Source organism: Macrobrachium nipponense, chromosome 20 (assembly GCF_015104395.2).
Source record: "Macrobrachium nipponense isolate FS-2020 chromosome 20, ASM1510439v2, whole genome shotgun sequence".
NCBI lineage: Eukaryota > Metazoa > Arthropoda > Malacostraca > Decapoda > Palaemonidae > Macrobrachium > Macrobrachium nipponense.
The window spans coordinates 37,219,593-37,226,555 of NC_061089.1; the positions used below are offsets into that span (position 1 = coordinate 37,219,593).

Below are 6,963 nucleotides of genomic sequence, written 5' to 3' on the forward strand. Positions count from 1 at the left end.
ACTCCCTTTCTGCTCACCACCATCACCTCTGACACAACAAGGGTTTTGTACCCCCAGGCCCTTGTCAGGCATGTCTGACTTCAAATCACTGCCAGTGCCATGCTCTGTCCAGCCCAGACGTAAAGCCACCGCTACCTTCAATCTGCGTCTGGCCCCATATTAGTGCTGCCGCCTGCTCAAAACCTCCTCACAGATCCTCCTACGAGAGATCCACCAAACAGCATGGAGCTCATCCTGGCCCATTGCGAACCTCTGGCAGACCTCTCCATTACACCTTCACGGGTCGACCAGAGACTGCTCTGGCAGGAGTCAGACGTGGGTTCTACCCCATCAACGGTTGTCGCAGCAGCCAAAGTAGGGGCCTCCCCTGCAGTAGGTTCTACCCTTACGGTGATTGTTGCAGCACCCGAAGTAGGGGGTTTGCCTGTAGCTCAATCAGTTACCACTGTTTCTGCCATAATGGCATTTCTGGCCTTTCCCCAGAGTCGGTGCCTTTGTCACCTCCTAGAACTGGTGTAGCCAGATCCTGGAGGACCAGAAGAACAAGAGAAGGACAGAAGAAAACCACTAACACCTAAGAGCCCCAGCTCTTCTTGGCACCTGTGCCCTAGGCACAGTGCCGTATTCAATCGCAGTGATTCTGGTACCTAACCAGAGAATGTAGCCAGTCTAATCTCTGCCAGTAGACTAACCACCTAACCCCTATGAACTTGTGTTACTAAGCCTCTAAATAATCTAATAATAACCTTATCCAGTATTTTACCTGATATTCTCCTGATCACTTATCATCACGCATCATTAACTTGTACTGTAAGCATATTAACCCTTCAGGTTATTCAACCTCGAATGTTGTGTACCATATCACAAAATAATCGCGTAATCTTTTAATCACTTGCACAGAGTAGGTTAGGGCCATTTAATTTAGTACCAGGGCATTAGGGTTGTAGCACGTAAGCAACTTTCATGTATCATTACCTAGGGATAGAGGTAACCTGTCATCACAGACAACTATAGATACCTCATTTTAGACTAGACTACTATAGTGAATAAGTAGTATATTTAGCATCTCTTCCTATGAGTTAGGTAGGCCATTCTAGTTAGCTGCATAACAAGCCCACAAAACCTCCTTCAGGGAACAGGCCCGTCTAGTTGAGGCGAATAACTTATATAGCCAAAGCCTTCACACCCGATAGGGAGTGAATGCCTTCTTAAAGGGGGGGGGGGGGTGCTTTTATGTTTGTTCAAAACCAAGGCATGGGGTAACCGTTGCTGTCTTCAAATCATACAATTCTGGGGGGAAGGGAAGAAAAACATTAGGGCATAATGGCAGGTCATGGGGGGAAAATGAGCTGGTATTTGGGCTCTTAGATATTCTTAACTTTAAGCCTTCTCTCATGATAAGATTGTACTGGCTGTTGGTTGCTTCTTACAGGACTGACCTCTGCCCAGATACCACCATCTGATCACTTGGTGGCCTGAGACAAACTCACTCTGATCCTACTACCAAGAGAGACAGGCGTGTCCCTCCTGAACACCTATTGGTGCCTCTGTTCTCTATTTCAATATAATGCACACATGCAAGGTACGTTCTGAAGTTACAATTATGCCAGTGTCTTTTTCTATCCACCAAAACTCTCTCACTTGTTTCCAATTTCCCATTTTCCTTAAAATAGAACTCCTTTGTGATCCCTAGCACACACATTTTCCCATGTGACTTGTTCGAAGCTACATTAAGCTATTCAATTAATAACTAGAGTTTACCCAACATAGTGAATCATTGTTAATCAATTTAATGATTAATTCCCTCCATTGTGAATAAGTTATTTTACGTGAGAGAAAGTCTTTGTATAATTAGTGTAACACTAGAATTCTATTCCAGGTATCCCTGGAGTCTGATGTTCTTCATTCCCGCACCTTGCCCAAGTTATTACCGTACCAAAGTACTGCCATCTTTGCATTCAGCAAGTATATCAAGCTGGCCTCAGAACAACAAACTAATATGTCATTGTGAGACGTCCTAGTTGTCCAGTTTTTTTTCAGCACCTATTTGTGCCTACCATGGGTTATACCAGCCGCCGCTGTTTTAATTTCGCTGAAAATTTGCAAATAAAATTACCTTAATGCAATCTGACTGGTTTGTAAGGTGACCCTCTATTACCATTGAAAAATATAAATCAGCTAAGTTTAATATCATTCCATTATATGTTACATTCTGAGAGTCTGGTGTCCCTCAAACTGCATTCATAACAATTCTCAAACAAAAATTCTCACATCGCCTCATAACATAAAGTAAATAAATAGATAAATATATATATGAAGATAAAAGGCCCATAAAACACTATTTGAATGCTGCGACCATATATTTTGATCTCTTCCATTTGTCCTCCTGATCACTGGTAAAATAGGGACAATGGATGTCTTATAAGTGTCTATATACAAAGACTATGTAGGTGTGGTAGTAAGTCTCTATTGGTGACCCAGGAAGGGTGAAGATTAAATTACATACATACATACATACATATATATATATATATATATATATATATATATATATATATATATATCGACTAAAAAAATGCCCCTTCGGTTAACATATATGAAAATATATTAACTCCGAGGTAGATGTGAATTAGATATTAAAGGACATTTGTAGCTCGATGTATGTATATGAATCACGGTAATGTGATATGAATCATATAATGGCTACATTGCGGACAAATGCACTACAACGCTACGAGTGACGGTGTGGGTTGATGCCGAATCCAGAACAAACGAACACCTGAGACCAACAGGTATTTGTAGTTGAGAGGTGGCATAAACATACCCTCTTGTGGTGGTGGTGTAGTTTAAGGCTTCACTGTACGTACTGAATTGGTTGGGTTCAATGGTTTGCACCCGTGAGCCAACAATTTCCCATAGACCAAAAAATTCTCCTTCACTTAACATACATGAAAATATATTAATTCCGAGGTAGAGCGAATTAGATGGACATATGTATGTAGCTCGACGTATGTATATGAATCGCGGTAATGTGATATGACATATACGTATATATATATTATATATATATATATATATATATATATCTATATATATATATATATATATATATATATATATATATATAATACACACACACACATATATATATATACATATATATATATATATATATATATATATATATATATATATATATATATATATACTATAATATAAATATAAATATATATAATTAATATATATAATATATATATATAATATACTATGTAACAACTATGTGTATAGAAGTGTATAGGTTACAATACAATCCAATTTGCATTATAAGTGGCCTTGGTTAGGTTAGGTGTAGTAGGTTGGGGTGTCCCCTCTTGAATTTACACTGCCTTAGGCTAAGTTTGGTGAGGCTCCAAAGGTAGATAGTTACATCTTACATGAGGTTAGATTAATTATAGCTAGTCTTCCGGTTCATTAGTCTGGTATTTTCATCCCACCCAAATACCCTAAATTTCTCCTGTGGTCCGTCACAATCATTAGATAACATGGAGTTTTTCAAAAATCCTTAATTTTTACTGTCTGCTATCTTATTTATGTTTCCTCCATTCTTTTATCAATAAACCAGTAAATTAGTGTTCATTACAGTAATTCTCAAGACAAATGACAAAAAATAAGTCAAGGAGCTTTTCAGTAGAATTACCCATAATTTTTCAGTAGGCTGGGCAGAACGTCCTGGTTACTATGCAATAAACTCCAACCACGTCCCACTTTAAAATCCATATTTTTCATGGGTAACACATCAACACAAAAACATTCTTCTCAATAGGCCTAAATAACAAAATACAGAAAATAATATAATTGCTAATAAGCCTATCATTTTCTAGCCATTTTAGAATGAAAACCTCAAAATAGTTTTTGATGCAATAGGCTAAATGGCTGGCTGGAGTCTTCCAAAAAACTACCGTATTTTTGCCGAGACATGTGGTATATAAACCTGAATGATCTGATGAGCCAAGATTGGTGTGAGTATAACTTAATTATACAGTCACTATAGCCTACATACAGTACTAATTACGTTGACGTAAATAGTAGAATGCATCGTAGGCTAGGCCTAACCCATCCATGAAAGTTCCGTTTCACCTAAGTTGATAAATTTAGGGCATGAATGACCAAAGCAGATTTCTGCGACAATTAGACAGTCTATAATTTCCTCCCCTTGGCTGGGGAACAGCAAAAATTCCATTTCACATCAATTACGGTCGGCCTGTGATACCGCGCTAGTGAAACTTTATGAACAGAACGCTAGGCCTAGGCTACGTCTAACAAACTATAATCGGTGGAATTGTTCATTATCTAAACCTCCTAAGGCCATTTCTACTTGTGAATTAAAAACAATAAAACTAGTCTACCTAAAACTCAACGCCCCAGTCCTTACCTGATAATTTACTAATTATTAAATTCCATTTTCGGTATCGATCTCCCGCGCGCAAATAATCAGCTTTTAAACACTCATGAACAACTAAAGACTGATGAGTGATGAGTGATGACGTGGCTAGTCACAACCACAAGTTGTAACAGATGCTCGTCATCAAGTTGGACTTTATGATCTAAGACAATATCGTTCTGTGTGTGAGGGCCTAAAGGAACTGTACTACCTACCAAATATCCATGGTCATGGTTGACAAAACACATGGTTTATTCATTATAGTATAAATATATGCAAAGAATTTCTTCTTCAAAAATTCAGGAGGGAAAAACAGAAACTGGCCAAAAACAATAAAGTTCTTGCTTTGGAGGCTTGTCCATTGCCTTGCGTATTTAAGTGTGATTATTCCCTACATCATATATGTCACAGTAATGCGATTAAAAGCTAAAAAAATGTAATGATTGTCACTCGTCGTTCAAATGTTCACTCGAGACCTTCTGAAAGTCAAATACATATGAGAATGTCTGTATGGACTATGGATGCGGCATCGTTCCTCACACATTCGTAGCAGGGCTGACAGCGCTTGAAAATTTTGTCAAGACATTGAAAAATTCACTATGAGCTTGAAATCTTGAAAGAAAAAAATGAAAATTACACGACTTAAAAAAAATTTCATGGAAAAAGTCAGACATCAAAGAGAGAGAGAGAGAGAGAGAGAGAGAGAGAGAGAGATCCATCTTGGTGGTAGATGTGAGGCACTTTTGACAGAGAGCTTAGTGGAAAATGAAAGGTTTCGTTCTGATTGTTTAGGGTTCCTCTCAAAGCATATACTTCAAGAATACGAAACATATTTCCTTTTGAAGAGGACAGCATCATTGCTTTGTTGCAGAACAGGGATCCAAAGATAGCAACAAGTAAGCGAATCCCACAGGAAAATGATAGTCAGAAATCCAAGCGCTTTCGTCTTTACTCAGACATTGTCAACGAGTTAATGAAGTAGGTACAATTGGAGAGAAAGGTCTCAGGTACAAAACAAGATCAAGAATACCAGATGGTTAATCAAAAGGGTAAAAATTAAAAGAGATAATCCAGGATTATCGGATGTCACACGGTCACAAACCTAACCGAAATTTAATCCCTTCTATAAAATTTACTGTAGAGGAAGAAAGAAATTGTAATTTGAATTTTCTTGATGTAACTGTCCATAGAAATGATAGAAATTTCACCTTTTCAGTCTTTCGAAAATCAACTAACATATTGCCTCTTTTGCTCATTACTACTCCAATCACCATCAAAATGTTAAATTCTCTGTTTTTTCTGGGATGTTCCTAAGGGCTTTACGTGTCTGTAGCCCGCAGTTTATTGACGCTGAAATTAAAACTGTTTATGATATTGCATTGAAACTTAAATACCCAAGGACTTTTATAGATGTGGTATGGAAAAGAGCTAGAAAAACATTTCATTCAACTAATGACAAACTTGAATTTAGTAAGCATAACATTCTAAAATTACCCTATGATGAAAGGTTTTTAGATATTCCTAGAATTTTAAAGCTTTTTAACATAAATGTTGTTTTCAGTCATATTAATGTCAAGAGTTTAATAATAAAAAATTCTCCTAAAGAACTTCCAGGCTGCATATATGAAATTCCTTGCAAAAAGTGTGATAAAGTCTATTACGGACAGACCAGTAAATCTCTTTCACAACGTCTCAAACAACATCAATATTCTGTGAGAACTGGGCAAATATCGATTGCATTATTCGTACATATGAGAGATTTAGACCATCCTATTAACTGGAGTCAAGCAAGAACCTTAATCCCATGTAATGACACAATTAAAAGGAATATCATTGAATCTTGTTTCATCAAGTCAAATAATAGAAATGTTCTAAATTTAAGTCTTGGTTTATTTAAACTTGGTGCTTTCATTATGAAAAAAGTTGTAGATAGATATAAGCAACAAAATTAATATATTCAGTTTTTAAATGTTTTGCACTGTAAAGGTACTTTGTAATTTCGGTTAGGTTTGTGACTGTGTGATATCCGATAATCCTGGATTATCTCTTTTGATTTTTACCCTTTTGACAATTAACCATCTGGTATTCTTGATCTTGTTTTGTACCTGAGACCTTTCTCTCCAATTGTACTTCATTAACTCGTTGACAATGTCTGAGTAAAGACAAAAGCGCTTGGATTTCTGACTATCATTTTCCTGTGGTATTCGCTTATTTATGAAGTCACCTGCATCTACAGTGATTTTTTAAGCATAGCAACAAGTATTGATGACCACTCAAGTCCATCAGTAAATTTGCAGTGAATTTTCCATCTTTAGTAACCGAGAGTGAACTCGATGAATTACAAGAAGAATGGAGGGCTCTTATTTACTCAAAGAAGGCAGTGATGCCTATGCTTACAAAAGAAGTCCCGGCATTTTGGTTTGGATCACAGAATGTGGTTGATAGCAGTGATATGGCAAAATTTAGATTGCTATCTAAATTTTTGTGATCTCCTTGTAGGTACTGCCACAGTCATCAGTGGA

The 6,963-nt window shown here is 37.1% G+C and overlaps 1 long non-coding RNA gene across 1 annotated transcript in view; it reads right to left on the reverse strand.

Moving 5' to 3' along the window:
- LOC135220943 (uncharacterized) overlaps positions 1 to 4,537 on the reverse strand; it is a 146,374-nt gene extending 141,837 nt beyond the window's left edge. The window contains exon 1 of the long non-coding RNA XR_010315831.1: positions 4,433 to 4,537. This is a non-coding gene — a long non-coding RNA (uncharacterized LOC135220943). The remainder of the gene's footprint in view (positions 1 to 4,432) is intronic.
- Positions 4,538 to 6,963: the final 2,426 nt, after the last annotated feature.